This window comes from Hyperolius riggenbachi, chromosome 4, assembly GCF_040937935.1.
Source record: "Hyperolius riggenbachi isolate aHypRig1 chromosome 4, aHypRig1.pri, whole genome shotgun sequence".
Lineage (NCBI taxonomy): Eukaryota > Metazoa > Chordata > Amphibia > Anura > Hyperoliidae > Hyperolius > Hyperolius riggenbachi.
Window position 1 is genome coordinate 42,639,888 of NC_090649.1, and position 25,109 is coordinate 42,664,996.

The 25,109-nt window shown below is 47.2% G+C and overlaps 21 non-coding genes across 21 annotated transcripts; 10 read left to right on the forward strand and 11 right to left on the reverse strand.

Annotated features, from left to right (window-relative positions):
• Positions 1–945: 945 nt before the first annotated feature.
• TRNAG-GCC (transfer RNA glycine (anticodon GCC)) lies at positions 946–1,016 on the reverse strand. Its single transcript has one exon. It is a non-coding gene; the product is annotated as a tRNA-Gly (tRNA).
• Positions 1,017–1,150: 134 nt separating this feature from the next.
• TRNAK-CUU (transfer RNA lysine (anticodon CUU)) lies at positions 1,151–1,223 on the forward strand. The gene has a single exon. It is a non-coding gene; the product is annotated as a tRNA-Lys (tRNA).
• Positions 1,224–2,566: 1,343 nt separating this feature from the next.
• Positions 2,567–2,637, reverse strand: TRNAG-GCC (transfer RNA glycine (anticodon GCC)). Its single transcript has one exon. It is a non-coding gene; the product is annotated as a tRNA-Gly (tRNA).
• Positions 2,638–4,187: 1,550 nt separating this feature from the next.
• TRNAG-GCC (transfer RNA glycine (anticodon GCC)) lies at positions 4,188–4,258 on the reverse strand. Its single transcript has one exon. It is a non-coding gene; the product is annotated as a tRNA-Gly (tRNA).
• A 134-nt stretch (positions 4,259–4,392) lies between these two features.
• TRNAK-CUU (transfer RNA lysine (anticodon CUU)) lies at positions 4,393–4,465 on the forward strand. Its single transcript has one exon. It is a non-coding gene; the product is annotated as a tRNA-Lys (tRNA).
• A 7,302-nt stretch (positions 4,466–11,767) lies between these two features.
• TRNAK-CUU (transfer RNA lysine (anticodon CUU)) lies at positions 11,768–11,840 on the forward strand. Its single transcript has one exon. It is a non-coding gene; the product is annotated as a tRNA-Lys (tRNA).
• A 1,343-nt stretch (positions 11,841–13,183) lies between these two features.
• On the reverse strand, positions 13,184–13,254 carry TRNAG-GCC (transfer RNA glycine (anticodon GCC)). Its single transcript has one exon. It is a non-coding gene; the product is annotated as a tRNA-Gly (tRNA).
• A 134-nt stretch (positions 13,255–13,388) lies between these two features.
• Positions 13,389–13,461, forward strand: TRNAK-CUU (transfer RNA lysine (anticodon CUU)). The gene has a single exon. It is a non-coding gene; the product is annotated as a tRNA-Lys (tRNA).
• A 1,343-nt stretch (positions 13,462–14,804) lies between these two features.
• TRNAG-GCC (transfer RNA glycine (anticodon GCC)) lies at positions 14,805–14,875 on the reverse strand. The gene has a single exon. It is a non-coding gene; the product is annotated as a tRNA-Gly (tRNA).
• A 134-nt stretch (positions 14,876–15,009) lies between these two features.
• Positions 15,010–15,082, forward strand: TRNAK-CUU (transfer RNA lysine (anticodon CUU)). The gene has a single exon. It is a non-coding gene; the product is annotated as a tRNA-Lys (tRNA).
• A 1,343-nt stretch (positions 15,083–16,425) lies between these two features.
• Positions 16,426–16,496, reverse strand: TRNAG-GCC (transfer RNA glycine (anticodon GCC)). Its single transcript has one exon. It is a non-coding gene; the product is annotated as a tRNA-Gly (tRNA).
• Positions 16,497–16,630: 134 nt separating this feature from the next.
• Positions 16,631–16,703, forward strand: TRNAK-CUU (transfer RNA lysine (anticodon CUU)). The gene has a single exon. It is a non-coding gene; the product is annotated as a tRNA-Lys (tRNA).
• Positions 16,704–18,046: 1,343 nt separating this feature from the next.
• On the reverse strand, positions 18,047–18,117 carry TRNAG-GCC (transfer RNA glycine (anticodon GCC)). Its single transcript has one exon. It is a non-coding gene; the product is annotated as a tRNA-Gly (tRNA).
• Positions 18,118–18,251: 134 nt separating this feature from the next.
• TRNAK-CUU (transfer RNA lysine (anticodon CUU)) lies at positions 18,252–18,324 on the forward strand. Its single transcript has one exon. It is a non-coding gene; the product is annotated as a tRNA-Lys (tRNA).
• A 1,343-nt stretch (positions 18,325–19,667) lies between these two features.
• On the reverse strand, positions 19,668–19,738 carry TRNAG-GCC (transfer RNA glycine (anticodon GCC)). The gene has a single exon. It is a non-coding gene; the product is annotated as a tRNA-Gly (tRNA).
• Positions 19,739–19,872: 134 nt separating this feature from the next.
• TRNAK-CUU (transfer RNA lysine (anticodon CUU)) lies at positions 19,873–19,945 on the forward strand. Its single transcript has one exon. It is a non-coding gene; the product is annotated as a tRNA-Lys (tRNA).
• Positions 19,946–21,288: 1,343 nt separating this feature from the next.
• Positions 21,289–21,359, reverse strand: TRNAG-GCC (transfer RNA glycine (anticodon GCC)). The gene has a single exon. It is a non-coding gene; the product is annotated as a tRNA-Gly (tRNA).
• Positions 21,360–21,493: 134 nt separating this feature from the next.
• TRNAK-CUU (transfer RNA lysine (anticodon CUU)) lies at positions 21,494–21,566 on the forward strand. The gene has a single exon. It is a non-coding gene; the product is annotated as a tRNA-Lys (tRNA).
• A 1,343-nt stretch (positions 21,567–22,909) lies between these two features.
• Positions 22,910–22,980, reverse strand: TRNAG-GCC (transfer RNA glycine (anticodon GCC)). The gene has a single exon. It is a non-coding gene; the product is annotated as a tRNA-Gly (tRNA).
• Positions 22,981–23,114: 134 nt separating this feature from the next.
• On the forward strand, positions 23,115–23,187 carry TRNAK-CUU (transfer RNA lysine (anticodon CUU)). Its single transcript has one exon. It is a non-coding gene; the product is annotated as a tRNA-Lys (tRNA).
• A 1,343-nt stretch (positions 23,188–24,530) lies between these two features.
• TRNAG-GCC (transfer RNA glycine (anticodon GCC)) lies at positions 24,531–24,601 on the reverse strand. Its single transcript has one exon. It is a non-coding gene; the product is annotated as a tRNA-Gly (tRNA).
• Positions 24,602–25,109: the final 508 nt, after the last annotated feature.

Genomic DNA, 25,109 nt, shown 5'->3' on the forward strand with positions numbered 1-25,109 from the left:
CAAACCAAAAAGCCTTTCAGTCCCGGCAAGCAAAAAAAGTGGTTGCTTTCATTTGACTTAAGTTTGTTACTACTTTTTTTTCTGTACTTTTAGTATGTTTTCTTAATTGCTAGGTGCTGGGAAAGCAAGTTGTAGGTAAGCTGACACAACATCTCAACATCTACTGTGAGAAAACTCAGGACAAAAGTAGAATGAATGAGGGCCTAGAGAGAACGCTCCAAATTTGAGCAAGGCCCTGAGTAGAGTGCAAAGACAACAAGGCAAAAAGTTGTAAAACAACACCAGATGAGCAGATGCTGCTGACTTGGCATTTCCGAGGCTTTTCTAGACAGTTAAAAAGAAGCCTAATAGGTGAGTACTGGAGAGGGAGAGATGCTGCACGTCACTGGCACTGCTAGAAGACATGCAAGGTCTTTGGGCACGCAAGTGTCCCAAGGCTGCTTTAACTTGTGTGTCTTAGAGTCATGTTTGCTGGGTACTAGGGTCCCTCTTCTTGACTGTCAGCCAGCACTGTGGCCAAGTGCCACGGTGACTCTTGCAAATGTCCTTAAATGGCTTCTGGCCTGCAGAGATGTCTTAAAGGGGAACTGAAGAGAGAGGTATATGGAGGCTGTCATGTTTATTTCCTTTTAATCAATACCAGTTGCCTGGCAGCCCTGCTGATCCTCTGCCTCTAATACTATTAGCCATAGCCACTGAACAAGCATGCAGCAGATCAGGTGTTTCAGTGGTTCAGACTTATAAGTCTGATCTGACAAGACTAGCTGCATGCTTGTTTCTGGTTTTAATCAGATACTACTGCAGAGAAATAGACCAGCAGGGCTGCCAGGCAACTGGTATTGATTAAAAGGAAATAAACATGACAGCCTCCATATACCTCTCTCTTCAGTTCCCCTTTAAGCTTGAGAAGTGCAAAGTGTGGAGGTGTGCCAAAATCCTAGCATTTGCATTGGCCGGGAATCGAACCCGGGACTCACGCGTGGCAGGCGAGAATTCTACCACTGAACCACCAATGCCTTGCCCTGTTGCTCGGTGCTGAAAAACGTGGCCAGCCAAATCAGGCCATACAAGATTGCCTTCTTCTGTGCGGATGGCAAAGGTGAGGCTGGCGCCATTTTGCAATTTTTGACATTTCAGCTCAAGCAAGCAAGCCCGGCTAGCTCAGTCGGTAGAGCATGAGACTCTTAATCTCAGGGTCGTGGGTTCGAGCCCCACGTTGGGCGATCAAAGCTTCTCCTTTTACTTTCTACTAGGCAGAGCGCCTCCAAAACGATTACAAACCATCACCAGGCCATCACTTCCTCTTTCACATGCCACTCCCCACTCCCTTTGCTAACAAACGAAAATGTCATCTCAGCTTTCCCCTTCACTTTTACTCACACAACCTCTTTTAACAACTTTTCAGCAAAAGTGCTTCACCACCCCAAGAAAGAGAAAAACACTCCTTCTTACAATCTTACTCATCTTTCCTATACTACTTTTCTTATCTGCTTTTCCCAGATTTCCGTTGGCTTTACTCCAGTCCTTTTGTCAAGGAGAGACTTACAATCAATCACTTGACAAGGAACAACCACCTGAAAGATACTCATTCTCGTATGCCTGGTGCACACCATGCAATTCCCCATCAGATAGATGGGCCGATAGATCCTTTCTGACAGACACGATCGGATTTCCGTTCGGATTTCCGATCACTACTATGCAAATCCATCAGAAAAACGATCGGAAATCAGATCGGACCTGCCGGAAATCATCTGTTCGACCCATCTATCTGACAGGCATTGGTATGGTGTGTATTAGGCTTTGCACTCCAAAGGTGCTCACATAGCAGTATGAGGAGGGCACTCTGCACACGGCCTGAGATTTAGCTGAGAGGATTGAAAAAAAGGAAGTTGCTCTTTCCCTTAACTTGTTTTTAGATGAGGTACTTCCCAACAAAAGTTACAAACCAAAAAGCCTTTCAGTCCCGGCAAGCAAAAAAAGTGGTTGCTTTCATTTGACTTAAGTTTGTTACTACTTTTTTTTCTGTACTTTTAGTATGTTTTCTTAATTGCTAGGTGCTGGGAAAGCAAGTTGTAGGTAAGCTGACACAACATCTCAACATCTACTGTGAGAAAACTCAGGACAAAAGTAGAATGAATGAGGGCCTAGAGAGAACGCTCCAAATTTGAGCAAGGCCCTGAGTAGAGTGCAAAGACAACAAGGCAAAAAGTTGTAAAACAACACCAGATGAGCAGATGCTGCTGACTTGGCATTTCCGAGGCTTTTCTAGACAGTTAAAAAGAAGCCTAATAGGTGAGTACTGGAGAGGGAGAGATGCTGCACGTCACTGGCACTGCTAGAAGACATGCAAGGCCTTTGGGCACGCAAGTGTCCCAAGGCTGCTTTAACTTGTGTGTCTTAGAGTCATGTTTGCTGGGTACTAGAGTCCCTCTTCTCGACTGTCAGCCAGCACTGTGGCCAAGTACCACGGTGACTCTTGCAAATGTCCTTAAATGGCTTCTGGCCTGCAGAGATGTCTTAAGCTTGAGAAGTGCAAAGTGTGGAGGTGTGCCAAAATCCTAGCATTTGCATTGGCCGGGAATCGAACCCGGGCCTCCCGCGTGGCAGGCGAGAATTCTACCACTGAACCACCAATGCCTTGCCCTGTTGCTCGGTGCTGAAAAACGTGGCCAGCCAAATCAGGCCATACAAGATTGCCTTCTTCTGTGCGGATGGCAAAGGTGAGGCTGGCGCCATTTTGCAATTTTTGACATTTCAGCTCAAGCAAGCAAGCCCGGCTAGCTCAGTCGGTAGAGCATGAGACTCTTAATCTCAGGGTCGTGGGTTTGAGCCCCACGTTGGGCGATCAAAGCTTCTCCTTTTACTTTCTACTAGGCAGAGCTCCTCCAAAACGATTACAAACCATCACCAGGCCATCACTTCCTCTTTCACATGCCACTCCCCACTCCCTTTGCTAACAAACGAAAATGTCATCTCAGCTTTCCCCTTCACTTTTACTCACACAACCTCTTTTAACAACTTTTCAGCAAAAGTGCTTCACCACCCCAAGAAAGAGAAAAACACTCCTTCTTACAATCTTACTCATCTTTCCTATACTACTTTTCTTATCTGCTTTTCCCAGATTTCCGTTGGCTTTACTCCAGTCCTTTTGTCAAGGAGAGACTTACAATCAATCACTTGACAAGGAACAACCACCTGAAAGATACTCATTCTCGTATGCCTGGTGCACACCATGCAATTCCCCATCAGATAGATGGGCCGATAGATCCTTTCCGACAGACACGATCGGATTTCCGTTCGGATTTCCGATCACTACTATGCAAATCCATCAGAAAAACGATCGGAAATCAGATCGGACCTGCCGGAAATCATCTGTTCGACCCATCTATCTGACAGGCATTGGTATGATGTGTATTAGGCTTTGCACTCCAAAGGTGCTCACATAGCAGTATGAGGAGGGCACTCTGCACACGGCCTGAGATTTAGCTGAGAGGATTGAAAAAAAGGAAGTTGCTCTTTCCCTTAACTTGTTTTTAGATGAGGTACTTCCCAACAAAAGTTACAAACCAAAAAGCCTTTCAGTCCCGGCAAGCAAAAAAAGTGGTTGCTTTCATTTGACTTAAGTTTGTTACTACTTTTTTTTCTGTACTTTTAGTATGTTTTCTTAATTGCTAGGTGCTGGGAAAGCAAGTTGTAGGTAAGCTGACACAACATCTCAACATCTACTGTGAGAAAACTCAGGACAAAAGTAGAATGAATGAGGGCCTAGAGAGAACGCTCCAAATTTGAGCAAGGCCCTGAGTAGAGTGCAAAGACAACAAGGCAAAAAGTTGTAAAACAACACCAGATGAGCAGATGCTGCTGACTTGGCATTTCCGAGGCTTTTCTAGACAGTTAAAAAGAAGCCTAATAGGTGAGTACTGGAGAGGGAGAGATGCTGCACGTCACTGGCACTGCTAGAAGACATGCAAGGCCTTTGGGCACGCAAGTGTCCCAAGGCTGCTTTAACTTGTGTGTCTTAGAGTCATGTTTGCTGGGTACTAGGGTCCCTCTTCTCGACTGTCAGCCAGCACTGTGGCCAAGTGCCACGGTGACTCTTGCAAATGTCCTTAAATGGCTTCTGGCCTGCAGAGATGTCTTAAGCTTGAGAAGTGCAAAGTGTGGAGGTGTGCCAAAATCCTAGCATTTGCATTGGCCGGGAATCAAACCCGGGCCTCCCGCGTGGCAGGCGAGAATTCTACCACTGAACCACCAATGCCTTGCCCTGTTGCTCGGTGCTGAAAAACGTGGCCAGCCAAATCAGGCCATACAAGATTGCCTTCTTCTGTGCGGATGGCAAAGGTGAGGCTGGCGCCATTTTGCAATTTTTGACATTTCAGCTCAAGCAAGCAAGCCCGGCTAGCTCAGTCGGTAGAGCATGAGACTCTTAATCTCAGGGTCGTGGGTTCGAGCCCCACGTTGGGTGATCAAAGCTTCTCCTTTTACTTTCTACTAGGCAGAGCTCCTCCAAAACGATTACAAACCATCACCAGGCCATCACTTCCTCTTTCACATGCCACTCCCCACTCCCTTTGCTAACAAACGAAAATGTCATCTCAGCTTTCCCCTTCACTTTTACTCACACAACCTCTTTTAACAACTTTTCAGCAAAAGTGCTTCACCACCCCAAGAAAGAGAAAAACACTCCTTCTTACAATCTTACTCATCTTTCCTATACTACTTTTCTTATCTGCTTTTCCCAGATTTCCGTTGGCTTTACTCCAGTCCTTTTGTCAAGGAGAGACTTACAATCAATCACTTGACAAGGAACAACCACCTGAAAGATACTCATTCTCGTATGCCTGGTGCACACCATGCAATTCCCCATCAGATAGATGGGCCGATAGATCCTTTCCGACAGACACGATCGGATTTCCGTTCGGATTTCCGATCACTACTATGCAAATCCATCAGAAAAACGATCGGAAATCAGATCGGACCTGCCGGAAATCATCTGTTCGACCCATCTATCTGACAGGCATTGGTATGGTGTGTATTAGGCTTTGCACTCCAAAGGTGCTCACATAGCAGTATGAGGAGGGCACTCTGCACTAGTGTTGGGCGAACATCTAGATGTTCGGGTTCGGGCCGAACAGGCCGAACATGGCCGCGATGTTCGGGTGTTCGACCCGAACTCCGAACATAATGGAAGTCAATGGGGACCCGAACTTTTGTGGTTTGTAAAGCCTCCTTACATGCTACATACCCCAAATTTACAGGGTATGTGCACCTTGGGAGTGGGTACAAGAGGAAAAAAAAATTTAGCAAAAAGAGCTTATAGTTTTTGAGAAAATCGATTTTAAAGTTTCAAAGGGAAAACTGTCTTTTAAATGCGGGAAATGTCTGTTTTCTTTGCACAGGTAACATGCTTTTTGTCGGCATGCAGTCATAAATGTAATACATATAAGAGGTTCCAGGAAAAGGGACCGGTAATGCTAATCCAGCAGCAGCACACGTGATGGAACAGGAGGAGGGTGGCGCAGGAGGAGAAGGCCACGCTTTGAGACACAACAACCCAGGCCTTGCATGAGGACAAGAAGCGTGCGGATAGCATGCTTTGTACCACCATGCAGTCATAAATGTAATAAAGATAAGTGGTTCAATAAATAGGGACCACGCGGCAACGCTAACCCAGCAGCAGCACACGTGATGGAACAGGAGGAGGCGCAGGAGGAGAAGGCCACGCTTTGTGAGACACAACAACCCAGGCCTTGCATGAGGACAAAAAGCGTGCGGATAGCATGCTTTGTACCGCCATGTAGTCATAAATGTAATAAAGATAAGAGGTTCAATAAACAGGGACCACGCGGCAACGCTAACCCAGCAGCAGCAGCAGCAGCACACGTGATGGAACAGGAGGAGGCGCAGGAGGAGAAGGCCACGCTTTGTGAGACACAACAACCCAGGCCTTGCATGAGGACAAAAAGCGTGCGGATAGCATGCTTTGTACCGCCATGTAGTCATAAATGTAATAAAGATAAGAGGTTCAATAAACAGGGACCACGCGGCAACGCTAACCCAGCAGCAGCAGCAGCAGCAGCACACGTGATGGAACAGGAGGAGGCGCAGGAGGAGAAGGCCACGCTTTGTGAGACACAACAACCCAGGCCTTGCATGAGGACAAAAAGCGTGCGATAGCATGCTTTGTACCGCCATGTAGTCATAAATGTAATAAAGATAAGAGGTTCAATAAACAGGGACCACGCGGCAACGCTAACCCAGCAGCAGCAGCAGCAGCAGCACACGTGATGGAACAGGAGGAGGCGCAGGAGGAGAAGGCCACGCTTTGTGAGACACAACAACCCAGGCCTTGCATGAGGACAAAAAGCGTGCGGATAGCATGCTTTGTACCGCCATGTAGTCATAAATGTAATAAAGATAAGAGGTTCCATAAACAGGGACCGGCAACGGTAACCCAGCAGCAGCAGCAGCAGCACACGTGATGGAACAGGAGGAGGCGCAGGAGGAGAAGGCCACGCTTTGTGAGACACAACAACCCAGGCCTTGCATGAGGACAAAAAGCGTGCGGATATAGCAGCAATGCTTTTTGCCGCCATGCAGTCATAAATGTAATACAGATGAGAGGTTCAATAAACAGGGACCGGAAACGCTAAACCATCCCAGATGTTCATCGGTCATGTTACTTGGTTGGGGTCCAGGAGTGTTGCGTAGTCGTTTCCAATCCAGGATTGATTCATTTTAATTTGAGTCAGACGGTCTGCATTTTCTGTGGAGAGGCGGATACGCCGATCTGTGATGATGCCTCCGGCAGCACTGAAACAGCGTTCCGACATAACGCTGGCTGCCGGGCAAGCCAGCACCTCTATTGCGTACATTGCCAGTTCGTGCCAGGTGTCTAGCTTCATGCCCGGTTTCAGGTCCAGCGGTGCCAGCCACAAATCCGTCTGTTCCTTTATTCCCCTCCAAATTTCCTCCCCTGTGTGCTGCTTATCCCCAAGGCAGATCAGCTTCAGCAACGCTTGCTGACGCATGCCAACAGCTGTGCTGCACTGCTTCCACGATCCTACTGCTGCTGGTGCTGGGTTAGCATTTCCGGATGAGGTACAGCTTTGAGATGCGTTGGAGGAGAAGGAGTCAGAGAGGTAGGTGCTGCTGTTGTTATCCAGCTGTTTGCGGCGTGGGCAACACCCGCGCCGTAGCAGGTGAGGAATCGCTGCCAGGCTCCACAAGGTTCACCCAGTGCGCGGTAAGGGAGATGTATCGACCCTGGCCGAACGCACTCGTCCAGGTGTCAGTGGTGAGGTGAACCTTGCAGGCAACGGCATTCTTCAAGCTTCGGGTTATTTAGCTGACCACGTGCTCATGCAACTCAGGCACTGCAGAGCGCGCAAAGTGGTAGCGGCTGGGAACCACGTAATGTGGGATGGCCACTGACATCATGCCCTTGAAGCTGTTTGTCTCCACCACTCGATATGGCAGCATTTCGCAGGCCAGAAGCTTGGCTATGCTGGCTGGCTGTTACTGCCACGGCCCGGGGGTCATTTGCTGGCAATTTCCTCTTGTGCTCAAACATCTCAGAGACAGACAACTCAACCGTAGCGCTGCACACCGAAGGGCTGTTGGTTGTTGTGTTTGATGAACACTGGGAGACCTCAAGAGCACTAGTCCGGAAAGTGACAGTGTCAGCATTGTCTGATGTTTGTGAATGTTGTGAACCACGCAATGGCTGGGCTACTGCTGCTGCTGAGGCGGGTCTGGTGGTGAGTCTGGTGAACCCAAGGGAGGCAGTGTTGCTGGTGGTACCCTGTCCTGCCGCGTTTGCCCACAGAGTGGTATGTTTGGATAGAATGTGGCGGCTCATGCTGGTGGTGGAGAGGTTGTTAATACTTTTCCCCCTGCTCAGGCGGGTCTTGCACACCTTGCAAATCGCCATGGTAACATCCTCAGTGCAGTCTTCAAAGAAAGCCCAGACTTTAACTGGCTGAGGACTCGGACCTCGTGCGTGATGTGCTGGTGCTGCTTAACCCACTGCTGGACGCTTGAGAGGTCATCCAAGTAATTATCTGGTCCTGTTCTTTTGGATCTGTGAGGGTTGTTGTCCTGGACAACATGGGCAGTATTGAGTGGGTTTTCTTGGGTGCTCCCCTGTGGCCTGTACGTGAACCGTCAGGGGAAACACCTCTTCCCTTGCCCCTCCCTCTTTCACCGGATTTCTTCCTCATTTCACTTATCCTTAAAGTACACGCTGACTGGCAGCAGTACAGTGGCAGTACAGAAATGCTATACAGTGGTGGGTGAGCGGTGTACCACTATTGTCAGCAGTGACACAGAGCACAATGCTATACAGTGGCGGGTGAGCGGTGTACTACTGTTCCCAGCAGACACAGAGTGGAAGTAAACACAATGCTATATAGTGTGGCTGAGCCGTGTACACAGAGTGGCATTAAACACAATGCTATATAGTCTGCTATATAGTCACCCCGAACAGGGTGATGTTCTGCAGAACCCGAACAGTGGCAAACACTGTTCGCCCAACACTACTGGGAGGGAACGCAGATTTTAGTACCTAAACACACGATACAACATGTTTTCCGGGGTCGGACTCTGAGGCACATACAGATGGTCCCGATCATCATCCTCATCATACAACTCTTCTCCTGAGTCTGACCCACCCACCACCTCTGCCACCCCAACATCCCCAGACACAGACCCCTCATCGTCCTCAACATTAACTTGGGATGCTGGCCTGAGCCAGACCTCCTCCTCCACATCAGGCCCCATCATCTCCTCAATGGCAGCCCTCATTAATCGCTCTGGCGACGGACTGATGGACACAACGTTCTCCTCCGGGGAGGGCTGCTGCTGACCACTGGCTGCTGGGGTGGATGTTATAGCTTGCGTGGGGCGTTGGCTGTTGCTGTTGTTGGGAGTGCTGCTCACAGCGGAGGTCTCTGGGGAACTCATGTTGAGCTCATATAGTGGTTGACGGTGAGTGGAGTATTACTGATCCCAGCAATATACACACTGACTGGCAGAGTACGCAATGCTATATAGTGTGGCTGAGCGGTGTACACAGAGTGGCAGTAAACACAATGCTATATAGTCTGGCTGAGCGAGCGGTGTACTACTGTTCCCAGCAGAATCAGAGTGGCAGTAAACAATGGTATATAGTCTGGCTGAGCGGTGTACACAGAGTGTCAGTAAACAATGGTATATAGTCTGGCTGAGCGAGCGGTGTACTACTGTTCCCAGCAGAATCAGAGTGGCAGTAAACAATGGTATATAGTCTGACTGAGCGGTGTACACAGAGTGTCAGTAAACAATGGTATATAGTCTGGCTGAGCGGTGTACACACAATGCTATATAGTCTGCTATATAGTGTCAGTAAACAATGGTATATAGTCTGGCTGAGCGAGCGGTGTACTACTGTTCCCAGCAGAATCAGAGTGGCAGTAAACAATGGTATATAGTCTGGCTGAGTGGTGTACACAGAGTGTCAGTAAACAATGGTATATAGTCTGGCTGAGCGGTGTACACAGAGTGTCAGTAAACAATGGTATATAGTCTGGCTGAGCGGTGTACACAGAGTGTCAGTAAACAATGGTATATAGTCTGGCTGAGCGGTGTACACAGAGTGGCAGTAAACACAATGCTATATACTCTGGCTGAGCGAGCGGTGTACTACTGTTCCCAGCAGACACAGAACAGTAAACAGAATGCTATATAGTGTGGCTGAGCGAGCGGTGTACCACTATTCCCAGCAGACACAGAACAGTAAACAGAATGCTATATAGTGTGGCTGAGCGAGCGGTGTACCACTATTCCCAGCAGACACAGAACAGTAAACAGAATGCTATATAGTGTGGCTGAGCGAGCGGTGTACCACTATTCCCAGCAGACACAGAACAGTGAACAGAATGCTATATAGTGTGGCTGAGCGAGCGGTGTACCACTATTCCCAGCAGACACAGAACAGTGAACAGAATGCTATATAGTGTGGCTGAGCGAGCGGTGTACCACTATTCCCAGCAGACACAGAACAGTGAACAGAATGCTATATAGTGTGGATGAGCGAGCGGTGTACCACTATTCCCAGCAGACACAGAACAGTAAACAGAATGCTATATAGTGTGGCTGAGCGAGCGGTGTACCACTATTCCCAGCAGACACAGAACAGTGAACAGAATGCTATATAGTGTGGCTGAGCGAGCGGTGTACCACTATTCCCAGCAGACACAGAGTGGCAGTAAACAGAATGCTATATAGTGTGGCTGAGCGAGGTACACAGAGTGGCAGTAAACAGAATGCTATATAGTGTGGCTGAGCAAGCGGTGTACTACTATTCCCAGCAGACACAGAGTGGCAGTAAACAGAATGCTATATAGTGTGGCTGAGCGAGGTACACAGAGTGGCAGTAAACAGAATGCTATATAGTGTGGCTGAGCAAGCGGTGTACTACTGTTCCCAGCAGTGACACAATGACAGGGGGGACCCTGGCTAGCGTGGCTGGAGCGCGAACTACCCTGCCTGCCTACCCAAAGCTAAACCCACAGACAAATGGCGGAGATATGACGTGGTTCGGGTATTTATTTACCCGAACCACGTGACAGTTCGGCCAATCAGAGCGCGTTCGGGTCCGAACCACGTGACCCGTTCGGCCAATCACAGCGCTAGCCGAACGTTCGGGGAACGTTCGGCCATGCGCTCTTAGTTCGGCCATATGGCCGAACGGTTTGGCCGAGCACCGTCAGGTGTTCGGCCGAACTCGAACATCACCCGAACAGGGTGATGTTCTGCAGAACCCGAACAGTGGCGAACACTGTTCGCCCAACACTACTCTGCACACGGCCTGAGATTTAGCTGAGAGGATTGAAAAAAAGGAAGTTGCTCTTTCCCTTAACTTGTTTTTAGATGAGGTACTTCCCAACAAAAGTTACAAACCAAAAAGCCTTTCAGTCCCGGCAAGCAAAAAAAGTGGTTGCTTTCATTTGACTTAAGTTTGTTACTACTTTTTTTTTCTGTACTTTTAGTATGTTTTCTTAATTGCTAGGTGCTGGGAAAGCAAGTTGTAGGTAAGCTGACACAACATCTCAACATCTACTGTGAGAAAACTCAGGACAAAAGTAGAATGAATGAGGGCCTAGAGAGAACGCTCCAAATTTGAGCAAGGCCCTGAGTAGAGTGCAAAGACAACAAGGCAAAAAGTTGTAAAACAACACCAGATGAGCAGATGCTGCTGACTTGGCATTTCCGAGGCTTTTCTAGACAGTTAAAAAGAAGCCTAATAGGTGAGTACTGGAGAGGGAGAGATGCTGCACGTCACTGGCACTGCTAGAAGACATGCAAGGCCTTTGGGCACGCAAGTGTCCCAAGGCTGCTTTAACTTGTGTGTCTTAGAGTCATGTTTGCTGGGTACTAGGGTCCCTCTTCTCGACTGTCAGCCAGCACTGTGGCCAAGTGCCACGGTGACTCTTGCAAATGTCCTTAAATGGCTTCTGGCCTGCAGAGATGTCTTAAGCTTGAGAAGTGCAAAGTGTGGAGGTGTGCCAAAATCCTAGCATTTGCATTGGCCGGGAATCGAACCCGGGCCTCCCGCGTGGCAGGTGAGAATTCTACCACTGAACCACCAATGCCTTGCCCTGTTGCTCGGTGCTGAAAAACGTGGCCAGCCAAATCAGGCCATACAAGATTGCCTTCTTCTGTGCGGATGGCAAAGGTGAGGCTGGCGCCATTTTGCAATTTTTGACATTTCAGCTCAAGCAAGCAAGCCCGGCTAGCTCAGTCGGTAGAGCATGAGACTCTTAATCTCAGGGTCGTGGGTTCGAGCCCCACGTTGGGTGATCAAAGCTTCTCCTTTTACTTTCTACTAGGCAGAGCTCCTCCAAAACGATTACAAACCATCACCAGGCCATCACTTCCTCTTTCACATGCCACTCCCCACTCCCTTTGCTAACAAACGAAAATGTCATCTCAGCTTTCCCCTTCACTTTTACTCACACAACCTCTTTTAACAACTTTTCAGCAAAAGTGCTTCACCACCCCAAGAAAGAGAAAAACACTCCTTCTTACAATCTTACTCATCTTTCCTTTACTACTTTTCTTATCTGCTTTTCCCAGATTTCCGTTGGCTTTACTCCAGTCCTTTTGTCAAGGAGAGACTTACAATCAATCACTTGACAAGGAACAACCACCTGAAAGATACTCATTCTCGTATGCCTGGTGCACACCATGCAATTCCCCATCAGATAGATGGGCCGATAGATCCTTTCCGACAGACACGATCGGATTTCCGTTCGGATTTCCGATCACTACTATGCAAATCCATCAGAAAAACGATCGGAAATCAGATCGGACCTGCCGGAAATCATCTGTTCGACCCATCTATCTGACAGGCATTGGTATGGTGTGTATTAGGCTTTGCACTCCAAAGGTGCTCACATAGCAGTATGAGGAGGGCACTCTGCACACGGCCTGAGATTTAGCTGAGAGGATTGAAAAAAAGGAAGTTGCTCTTTCCCTTAACTTGTTTTTAGATGAGGTACTTCCCAACAAAAGTTACAAACCAAAAAGCCTTTCAGTCCCGGCAAGCAAAAAAAGTGGTTGCTTTCATTTGACTTAAGTTTGTTACTACTTTTTTTTCTGTACTTTTAGTATGTTTTCTTAATTGCTAGGTGCTGGGAAAGCAAGTTGTAGGTAAGCTGACACAACATCTCAACATCTACTGTGAGAAAACTCAGGACAAAAGTAGAATGAATGAGGGCCTAGAGAGAACGCTCCAAATTTGAGCAAGGCCCTGAGTAGAGTGCAAAGACAACAAGGCAAAAAGTTGTAAAACAACACCAGATGAGCAGATGCTGCTGACTTGGCATTTCCGAGGCTTTTCTAGACAGTTAAAAAGAAGCCTAATAGGTGAGTACTGGAGAGGGAGAGATTCTGCACGTCACTGGCACTGCTAGAAGACATGCAAGGCCTTTGGGCACGCAAGTGTCCCAAGGCTGCTTTAACTTGTGTGTCTTAGAGTCATGTTTGCTGGGTACTAGGGTCCCTCTTCTCGACTGTCAGCCAGCACTGTGGCCAAGTGCCACGGTGACTCTTGCAAATGTCCTTAAATGGCTTCTGGCCTGCAGAGATGTCTTAAGCTTGAGAAGTGCAAAGTGTGGAGGTGTGCCAAAATCCTAGCATTTGCATTGGCCGGGAATCGAACCCAGGCCTCCCGCGTGGCAGGCGAGAATTCTACCACTGAACCACCAATGCCTTGCCCTGTTGCTTGGTGCTGAAAAACGTGGCCAGCCAAATCAGGCCATACAAGATTGCCTTCTTCTGTGCGGATGGCAAAGGTGAGGCTGGCGCCATTTTGCAATTTTTGACATTTCAGCTCAAGCAAGCAAGCCCGGCTAGCTCAGTCGGTAGAGCATGAGACTCTTAATCTCAGGGTCGTGGGTTCGAGCCCCACGTTGGGCGATCAAAGCTTCTCCTTTTACTTTCTACTAGGCAGAGCTCCTCCAAAACGATTACAAACCATCACCAGGCCATCACTTCCTCTTTCACATGCCACTCCCCACTCCCTTTGCTAACAAACGAAAATGTCATCTCAGCTTTCCCCTTCACTTTTACTCACACAACCTCTTTTAACAACTTTTCAGCAAAAGTGCTTCACCACCCCAAGAAAGAGAAAAACACTCCTTCTTACAATCTTACTCATCTTTCCTATACTACTTTTCTTATCTGCTTTTCCCAGATTTCCGTTGGCTTTACTCCAGTCCTTTTGTCAAGGAGAGACTTACAATCAATCACTTGACAAGGAACAACCACCTGAAAGATACTCATTCTCGTATGCCTGGTGCACACCATGCAATTCCCCATCAGATAGATGGGCCGATAGATCCTTTCCGACAGACACGATCGGATTTCCGTTCGGATTTCCGATCACTACTATGCAAATCCATCAGAAAAACGATCGGAAATCAGATCGGACCTGCCGGAAATCATCTGTTCGACCCATCTATCTGACAGGCATTGGTATGGTGTGTATTAGGCTTTGCACTCCAAAGGTGCTCACATAGCAGTATGAGGAGGGCACTCTGCACACGGCCTGAGATTTAGCTGAGAGGATTGAAAAAAAGGAAGTTGCTCTTTCCCTTAACTTGTTTTTAGATGAGGTACTTCCCAACAAAAGTTACAAACCAAAAAGCCTTTCAGTCCCGGCAAGCAAAAAAAGTGGTTGCTTTCATTTGACTTAAGTTTGTTACTACTTTTTTTTCTGTACTTTTAGTATGTTTTCTTAATGGCTAGGTGCTGGGAAAGCAAGTTGTAGGTAAGCTGACACAACATCTCAACATCTACTGTGAGAAAACTCAGGACAAAAGTAGAATGAATGAGGGCCTAGAGAGAACGCTCCAAATTTGAGCAAGGCCCTGAGTAGAGTGCAAAGACAACAAGGCAAAAAGTTGTAAAACAACACCAGATGAGCAGATGCTGCTGACTTGGCATTTCCGAGGCTTTTCTAGACAGTTAAAAAGAAGCCTAATAGGTGAGTACTGGAGAGGGAGAGATGCTGCACATCACTGGCACTGCTAGAAGACATGCAAGGCCTTTGGGCACGCAAGTGTCCCAAGGCTGCTTTAACTTGTGTGTCTTAGAGTCATGTTTGCTGGGTACTAGGGTCCCTCTTCTCGACTGTCAGCCAGCACTGTGGCCAAGTGCCACGGTGACTCTTGCAAATGTCCTTAAATGGCTTCTGGCCTGCAGAGATGTCTTAAGCTTGAGAAGTGCAAAGTGTGGAGGTGTGCCAAAATCCTAGCATTTGCATTGGCCGGGAATCGAACCCGGGCCTCCCACGTGGCAGGCGAGAATTCTACCACTGAACCACCAATGCCTTGCCCTGTTGCTCGGTGCTGAAAAACGTGGCCAGCCAAATCAGGCCATACAAGATTGCCTTCTTCTGTGCGGATGGCAAAGGTGAGGCTGGCGCCATTTTGCAATTTTTGACATTTCAGCTCAAGCAAGCAAGCCCGGCTAGCTCAGTCGGTAGAGCATGAGACTCTTAATCTCAGGGTCGTGGGTTCGAGCCCCACGTTGGGCGATCAAAGCTTCTCCTTTTACTTTCTACTAGGCAGAGCTCCTCCAAAACGATTACAAACCATCACCAGGCCATCACTTCCTCTTTCACATGCCACTCCCCACTCCCTTTGCTAACAAACGAAAATGTCATCTCAGCTTTCCCCTTCACTTTTACTCACACAACCTCTTTTAACAACTTTTCAGCAAAAGTGCTTCACCACCCCAAGAAAGAGAAAAACACTCCTTCTTACAATCTTACTCATCTTTCCTATACTACTTTTCTTATCTGCTTTTCCCAGATTTCCGTTGGCTTTACTCCAGTCCTTTTGTCAAGGAGAGACTTACAATCAATCACTTGACAAGGAACAACCACCTGAAAGATACTCATTCTCGTATGCCTGGTGCACACCATGCAATTCCCCATCAGATAGATGGGCCGATAGATCCTTTCCGACAGACACGATCGGATTTCCGTTCGGATTTCCGATCACTACTATGCAAATCCATCAGAAAAACGATCGGAAATCAGATCGGACCTGCCGGAAATCATCTGTTCGACCCATCTATCTGACAGGCATTGGTATGGTGTGTATTAGGCTTTGCACTCCAAAGGTGCTCACATAGCAGTATGAGGAGGGCACTCTGCACACGGCCTGAGATTTAGCTGAGAGGATTGAAAAAAAGGAAGTTGCTCTTTCCCTTAACTTGTTTTTAGATGAGGTACTTCCCAACAAAAGTTACAAACCAAAAAGCCTTTCAGTCCCGGCAAGCAAAAAAAGTGGTTGCTTTCATTTGACTTAAGTTTGTTACTACTTTTTTTTCTGTACTTTTAGTATGTTTTCTTAATTGCTAGGTGCTGGGAAAGCAAGTTGTAGGTAAGCTGACACAACATCTCAACATCTACTGTGAGAAAACTCAGGACAAAAGTAGAATGAATGAGGGCCTAGAGAGAACGCTCCAAATTTGAGCAAGGCCCTGAGTAGAGTGCAAAGACAACAAGGCAAAAAGTTGTAAAACAACACCAGATGAGCAGATGCTGCTGACTTGGCATTTCCGAGGCTTTTCTAGACAGTTAAAAAGAAGCCTAATAGGTGAGTACTGGAGAGGGAGAGATGCTGCACGTCACTGGCACTGCTAGAAGACATGCAAGGCCTTTGGGCACGCAAGTGTCCCAAGGCTGCTTTAACTTGTGTGTCTTAGAGTCATGTTTGCTGGGTACTAGGGTCCCTCTTCTCGACTGTCAGCCAGCACTGTGGCCAAGTGCCACGGTGACTCTTGCAAATGTCCTTAAATGGCTTCTGGCCTGCAGAGATGTCTTAAGCTTGAGAAGTGCAAAGTGTGGAGGTGTGCCAAAATCCTAGCATTTGCATTGGCCGGGAATCGAACCCGGGTCTCCCGCGTGGCAGGCGAGAATTCTACCACTGAACCACCAATGCCTTGCCCTGTTGATCGGTGCTGAAAAACGTGGCCAGCCAAATCAGGCCATACAAGATTGCCTTCTTCTGTGCGGATGGCAAAGGTGAGGCTGACGCCATTTTGCAATTTTTGACATTTCAGCTCAAGCAAGCAAGCCCGGCTAGCTCAGTCGGTAGAGCATGAGACTCTTAATCTCAGGGTCGTGGGTTCGAGCCCCATGTTGGGCGATCAAAGCTTCTCCTTTTACTTTCTACTAGGCAGAGCTCCTCCAAAACGATTACAAACCATCACCAGGCCATCACTTCCTCTTTCACATGCCACTCCCCACTCCCTTTGCTAACAAACGAAAATGTCATCTCAGCTTTCCCCTTCACTTTTACTCACACAACCTCTTTTAACAACTTTTCAGCAAAAGTGCTTCACCACCCCAAGAAAGAGAAAAACACTCCTTCTTACAATCTTACTCATCTTACCTATACTACTTTTCTTATCTGCTTTTCCCAGATTTCCGTTGGCTTTACTCCAGTCCTTTTGTCAAGGAGAGACTTACAATCAATCACTTGACAAGGAACAACCACCTGAAAGATACTCATTCTCGTATGCCTGGTGCACACCATGCAATTCCCCATCAGATAGATGGGCCGATAGATCCTTTCCGACAGACACGATCGGATTTCCGTTCGGATTTCCGATCACTACTATGCAAATCCATCAGAAAAACGATCGGAAATCAGATCGGACCTGCCGGAAATCATCTGTTCGACCCATCTATCTGACAGGCATTGGTATGGTGTGTATTAGGCTTTGCACTCCAAAGGTGCTCACATAGCAGTATGAGGAGGGCACTCTGCACACGGCCTGAGATTTAGCTGAGAGGATTGAAAAAAAGGAAGTTGCTCTTTCCCTTAACTTGTTTTTAGATGAGGTACTTCCCAACAAAAGTTACAAACCAAAAAGCCTTTCAGTCCCGGCAAGCAAAAAAAGTGGTTGCTTTCATTTGACTTAAGTTTGTTACTACTTTTTTTTCTGTACTTTTAGTATGTTTTCTTAATTGCTAGGTGCTGGGAAAGCAAGTTGTAGGTAAGCTGACACAACATCTCAACATCTACTGTGAGAAAACTCAGGACAAAAGTAGAATGAATGAGGGCCTAGAGAGAACGCTCCAAATTTGAGCAAGGCCCTGAGTAGAGTGCAAAGACAACAAGGCAAAAAGTTGTAAAACAACACCAGATGAGCAGATGCTGCTGACTTGGCATTTCCGAGGCTTTTCTAGACAGTTAAAAAGAAGCCTAATAGGTGAGTACTGGAGAGGGAGAGATGCTGCACGTCACTGGCACTGCTAGAAGACATGCAAGGCCTTTGGGCACGCAAGTGTCCCAAGGCTGCTTTAACTTGTGTGTCTTAGAGTCATGTTTGCTGGGTACTAGGGTCCCTCTTCTCGACTGTCAGCCAGCACTGTGGCCAAGTGCCACGGTGACTCTTGCAAATGTCCTTAAATGGCTTCTGGCCTGCAGAGATGTCTTAAGCTTGAGAAGTGCAAAGTGTGGAGGTGTGCCAAAATCCTAGCATTTGCATTGGCCGGGAATCGAACCCGGGCCTCCCGCGTGGCAGGCGAGAATTCTACCACTGAACCACCAATGCCTTGCCCTGTTGCTCGGTGCTGAAAAACGTGGCCAGCCAAATCAGGCCATACAAGATTGCCTTCTTCTGTGCGGATGGCAAAGGTGAGGCTGGCGCCATTTTGCAATTTTTGACATTTCAGCTCAAGCAAGCAAGCCCGGCTAGCTCAGTCGGTAGAGCATGAGACTCTTAATCTCAGGGTCGTGGGTTCGAGCCCCACGTTGGGCGATCAAAGCTTCTCCTTTTACTTTCTACTAGGCAGAGCTCCTCCAAAACGATTACAAACCATCACCAGGCCATCACTTCCTCTTTCACATGCCACTCCCCACTCCCTTTGCTAACAAACGAAAATGTCATCTCAGCTTTCCCCTTCACTTTTACTCACACAACCTCTTTTAACAACTTTTCAGCAAAAGTGCTTCACCACCCCAAGAAAGAGAAAAACACTCCTTCTTACAATCTTACTCATCTTTCCTATACTACTTTTCTTATCTGCTTTTCCCAGATTTCCGTTGGCTTTACTCCAGTCCTTTTGTCAAGGAGAGACTTACAATCAATCACTTGACAAGGAACAACCACCTGAAAGATACTCATTCTCGTATGCCTGGTGCACACCATGCAATTCCCCATCAGATAGATGGGCCGATAGATCCTTTCCGACAGACACGATCGGATTTCCGTTCGGATTTCCGATCACTACTATGCAAATCCATCAGAAAAACGATCGGAAATCAGATCGGACCTGCCGGAAATCATCTGTTCGACCCATCTATCTGACAGGCATTGGTATGGTGTGTATTAGGCTTTGCACTCCAAAGGTGCTCACATAGCAGTATGAGGAGGGCACTCTGCACACGGCCTGAGATTTAGCTGAGAGGATTGAAAAAAAGGAAGTTGCTCTTTCCCTTAACTTGTTTTTAGATGAGGTACTTCCCAACAAAAGTTACAAACCAAAAAGCCTTTCAGTCCCGGCAAGCAAAAAAAGTGGTTGCTTTCATTTGACTTAAGTTTGTTACTACTTTTTTTTCTGTACTTTTAGTATGTTTTCTTAATTGCTAGGTGCTGGGAAAGCAAGTTGTAGGTAAGCTGACACAACATCTCAACATCTACTGTGAGAAAACTCAGGACAAAAGTAGAATGAATGAGGGCCTAGAGAGAACGCTCCAAATTTGAGCAAGGCCCTGAGTAGAGTGCAAAGACAACAAGGCAAAAAGTTGTAAAACAACACCAGATGAGCAGATGCTGCTGACTTGGCATTTCCGAGGCTTTTCTAGACAGTTAAAAAGAAGCCTAATAGTTGAGTACTGGAGAGGGAGAGATTCTGCACGTCACTGGCACTGCTAGAAGACATGCAAGGCCTTTGGGCACGCAAGTGTCCCAAGGCTGCTTTAACTTGTGTGTCTTAGAGTCATGTTTGCTGGGTACTAGGGTCCCTCTTCTCGACTGTCAGCCAGCACTGTGGCCAAGTGCCACGGTGACTCTTGCAAATGTCCTTAAATGGCTTCTGGCCTGCAGAGATGTCTTAAGCTTGAGAAGTGCAAAGTGTGGAGGTGTGCCAAAATCCTAGCATTTGCATTGGCCGGGAATCGAACCCAGGCCTCCCGCATGGCAGGCGAGAATTCTACCACTGAACCACCAATGCCTTGCCCTGTTGCTCGGTGCTGAAAAACGTGGCCAGCCAAATCAGGCCATACAAGATTGCCTTCTTCTGTGCGGATGGCAAAGGTGAGGCTGGCGCCATTTTGCAATTTTTGACATTTCAGCTCAAGCAAGCAAGCCCGGCTAGCTCAGTCGGTAGAGCATGAGACTCTTAATCTCAGGGTCGTGGGTTCGAGCCCCACGTTGGGCGATCAAAGCTTCTCCTTTTACTTTCTACTAGGCAGAGCTCCTCCAAAACGATTACAAACCATCACCAGGCCATCACTTCCTCTTTCACATGCCACTCCCCACTCCCTTTGCTAACAAACGAAAATGTCATCTCAGCTTTCCCCTTCACTTTTACTCACACAACCTCTTTTAACAACTTTTCAGCAAAAGTGCTTCACCACCCCAAGAAAGAGAAAAACACTCCTTCTTACAATCTTACTCATCTTTCCTATACTACTTTTCTTATCTGCTTTTCCCAGATTTCCGTTGGCTTTACTCCAGTCCTTTTGTCAAGGAGAGACTTACAATCAATCACTTGACAAGGAACAACCACCTGAAAGATACTCATTCTCGTATGCCTGGTGCACACCATGCAATTCCCCATCAGATAGATGGGCCGATAGATCCTTTCCGACAGACACGATCGGATTTCCGTTCGGATTTCCGATCACTACTATGCAAATCCATCAGAAAAACGATCGGAAATCAGATCGGACCTGCCGGAAATCATCTGTTCGACCCATCTATCTGACAAGCATTGGTATGGTGTGTATTAGGCTTTGCACTCCAAAGGTGCTCACATAGCAGTATGAGGAGGGCACTCTGCACACGGCCTGAGATTTAGCTGAGAGGATTGAAAAAAAGGAAGTTGCTCTTTCCCTTAACTTGTTTTTAGATGAGGTACTTCCCAACAAAAGTTACAAACCAAAAAGCCTTTCAGTCCCGGCAAGCAAAAAAAGTGGTTGCTTTCATTTGACTTAAGTTTGTTACTACTTTTTTTTCTGTACTTTTAGTATGTTTTCTTAATGGCTAGGTGCTGGGAAAGCAAGTTGTAGGTAAGCTGACACAACATCTCAACATCTACTGTGAGAAAACTCAGGACAAAAGTAGAATGAATGAGGGCCTAGAGAGAACGCTCCAAATTTGAGCAAGGCCCTGAGTAGAGTGCAAAGACAACAAGGCAAAAAGTTGTAAAACAACACCAGATGAGCAGATGCTGCTGACTTGGCATTTCCGAGGCTTTTCTAGACAGTTAAAAAGAAGCCTAATAGGTGAGTACTGGAGAGGGAGAGATGCTGCACATCACTGGCACTGCTAGAAGACATGCAAGGCCTTTGGGCACGCAAGTGTCCCAAGGCTGCTTTAACTTGTGTGTCTTAGAGTCATGTTTGCTGGGTACTAGGGTCCCTCTTCTCGACTGTCAGCCAGCACTGTGGCCAAGTGCCACGGTGACTCTTGCAAATGTCCTTAAATGGCTTCTGGCCTGCAGAGATGTCTTAAGCTTGAGAAGTGCAAAGTGTGGAGGTGTGCCAAAATCCTAGCATTTGCATTGGCCGGGAATCGAACCCGGGCCTCCCGCGTGGCAGGCGAGAATTCTACCACTGAACCACCAATGCCTTGCCCTGTTGCTCGGTGCTGAAAAACGTGGCCAGCCAAATCAGGCCATACAAGATTGCCTTCTTCTGTGCGGATGGCAAAGGTGAGGCTGGCGCCATTTTGCAATTTTTGACATTTCAGCTCAAGCAAGCAAGCCCGGCTAGCTCAGTCGGTAGAGCATGAGACTCTTAATCTCAGGGTCGTGGGTTCGAGCCCCACGTTGGGCGATCAAAGCTTCTCCTTTTACTTTCTACTAGGCAGAGCTCCTCCAAAACGATTACAAACCATCACCAGGCCATCACTTCCTCTTTCACATGCCACTCCCCACTCCCTTTGCTAACAAACGAAAATGTCATCTCAGCTTTCCCCTTCACTTTTACTCACACAACCTCTTTTAACAACTTTTCAGCAAAAGTGCTTCACCACCCCAAGAAAGAGAAAAACACTCCTTCTTACAATCTTACTCATCTTTCCTATACTACTTTTCTTATCTGCTTTTCCCAGATTTCCGTTGGCTTTACTCCAGTCCTTTTGTCAAGGAGAGACTTACAATCAATCACTTGACAAGGAACAACCACCTGAAAGATACTCATTCTCGTATGCCTGGTGCACACCATGCAATTCCCCATCAGATAGATGGGCCGATAGATCCTTTCCGACAGACACGATCGGATTTCCGTTCGGATTTCCGATCACTACTATGCAAATCCATCAGAAAAACGATCGGAAATCAGATCGGACCTGCCGGAAATCATCTGTTCGACCCATCTATCTGACAAGCATTGGTATGGTGTGTATTAGGCTTTGCACTCCAAAGGTGCTCACATAGCAGTATGAGGAGGGCACTCTGCACACGGCCTGAGATTTAGCTGAGAGGATTGAAAAAAAGGAAGTTGCTCTTTCCCTTAACTTGTTTTTAGATGAGGTACTTCCCAACAAAAGTTACAAACCAAAAAGCCTTTCAGTCCCGGCAAGCAAAAAAAGTGGTTGCTTTCATTTGACTTAAGTTTGTTACTACTTTTTTTTCTGTACTTTTAGTATGTTTTCTTAATGGCTAGGTGCTGGGAAAGCAAGTTGTAGGTAAGCTGACACAACATCTCAACATCTACTGTGAGAAAACTCAGGACAAAAGTAGAATGAATGAGGGCCTAGAGAGAACGCTCCAAATTTGAGCAAGGCCCTGAGTAGAGTGCAAAGACAACAAGGCAAAAAGTTGTAAAACAACACCAGATGAGCAGATGCTGCTGACTTGGCATTTCCGAGGCTTTTCTAGACAGTTAAAAAGAAGCCTAATAGGTGAGTACTGGAGAGGGAGAGATGCTGCACATCACTGGCACTGCTAGAAGACATGCAAGGCCTTTGGGCACGCAAGTGTCCCAAGGCTGCTTTAACTTGTGTGTCTTAGAGTCATGTTTGCTGGGTACTAGGGTCCCTCTTCTCGACTGTCAGCCAGCACTGTGGCCAAGTGCCACGGTGACTCTTGCAAATGTCCTTAAATGGCTTCTGGCCTGCAGAGATGTCTTAAGCTTGAGAAGTGCAAAGTGTGGAGGTGTGCCAAAATCCTAGCATTTGCATTGGCCGGGAATCGAACCCGGGCCTCCCGCGTGGCAGGCGAGAATTCTACCACTGAACCACCAATGCCTTGCCCTGTTGCTCGGTGCTGAAAAACGTGGCCAGCCAAATCAGGCCATACAAGATTGCCTTCTTCTGTGCGGATGGCAAAGGTGAGGCTGGCGCCATTTTGCAATTTTTGACATTTCAGCTCAAGCAAGCAAGCCCGGCTAGCTCAGTCGGTAGAGCATGAGACTCTTAATCTCAGGGTCGTGGGTTCAAGCCCCACGTTGGGCGATCAAAGCTTCTCCTTTTACTTTCTACTAGGCAGAGCTCCTCCAAAACGATTACAAACCATCACCAGGCCATCACTTCCTCTTTCACATGCCACTCCCCACTCCCTTTGCTAACAAACGAAAATGTCATCTCAGCTTTCCCCTTCACTTTTACTCACACAACCTCTTTTAACAACTTTTCAGCAAAAGTGCTTCACCACCCCAAGAAAGAGAAAAACACTCCTTCTTACAATCTTACTCATCTTTCCTATACTACTTTTCTTATCTGCTTTTCCCAGATTTCCGTTGGCTTTACTCCAGTCCTTTTGTCAAGGAGAGACTTACAATCAATCACTTGACAAGGAACAACCACCTGAAAGATACTCATTCTCGTATGCCTGGTGCACACCATGCAATTCCCCATCAGATAGATGGGCCGATAGATCCTTTCCGACAGACACGATCGGATTTCCGTTCGGATTTCCGATCACTACTATGCAAATCCATCAGAAAAACGATCGGAAATCAGATCGGACCTGCCGGAAATCATCTGTTCGACCCATCTATCTGACAGGCATTGGTATGGTGTGTATTAGGCTTTGCACTCCAAAGGTGCTCACATAGCAGTATGAGGAGGGCACTCTGCACACGGCCTGAGATTTAGCTGAGAGGATTGAAAAAAAGGAAGTTGCTCTTTCCCTTAACTTGTTTTTAGATGAGGTACTTCCCAACAAAAGTTACAAACCAAAAAGCCTTTCAGTCCCGGCAAGCAAAAAAAGTGGTTGCTTTCATTTGACTTAAGTTTGTTACTACTTTTTTTTCTGTACTTTTAGTATGTTTTCTTAATTGCTAGGTGCTGGGAAAGCAAGTTGTAGGTAAGCTGACACAACATCTCAACATCTACTGTGAGAAAACTCAGGACAAAAGTAGAATGAATGAGGGCCTAGAGAGAACGCTCCAAATTTGAGCAAGGCCCTGAGTAGAGTGCAAAGACAACAAGGCAAAAAGTTGTAAAACAACACCAGATGAGCAGATGCTGCTGACTTGGCATTTCCGAGGCTTTTCTAGACAGTTAAAAAGAAGCCTAATAGGTGAGTACTGGAGAGGGAGAGATGCTGCACGTCACTGGCACTGCTAGAAGACATGCAAGGCCTTTGGGCACGCAAGTGTCCCAAGGCTGCTTTAACTTGTGTGTCTTAGAGTCATGTTTGCTGGGTACTAGGGTCCCTCTTCTCGACTGTCAGCCAGCACTGTGGCCAAGTGCCACCGTGACTCTTGCAAATGTCCTTAAATGGCTTCTGGCCTGCAGAGATGTCTTAAGCTTGAGAAGTGCAAAGTGTGGAGGTGTGCCAAAATCCTAGCATTTGCATTGGCCGGGAATCGAACCCGGGTCTCCCGCGTGGCAGGCGAGAATTCTACCACTGAACCACCAATGCCTTGCCCTGTTGATCGGTGCTGAAAAACGTGGCCAGCCAAATCAGGCCATACAAGATTGCCTTCTTCTGTGCGGATGGCAAAGGTGAGGCTGACGCCATTTTGCAATTTTTGACATTTCAGCTCAAGCAAGCAAGCCCGGCTAGCTCAGTCGGTAGAGCATGAGACTCTTAATCTCAGGGTCGTGGGTTTGAGCCCCATGTTGGGCGATCAAAGCTTCTCCTTTTACTTTCTACTAGGCAGAGCTCCTCCAAAACGATTACAAACCATCACCAGGCCATCACTTCCTCTTTCACATGCCACTCCCCACTCCCTTTGCTAACAAACGAAAATGTCATCTCAGCTTTCCCCTTCACTTTTACTCACACAACCTCTTTTAACAACTTTTTAGCAAAAGTGCTTCACCACCCCAAGAAAGAGAAAAACACTCCTTCTTACAATCTTACTCATCTTTCCTATACTACTTTTCTTATCTGCTTTTCCCAGATTTCCGTTGGCTTTACTCCAGTC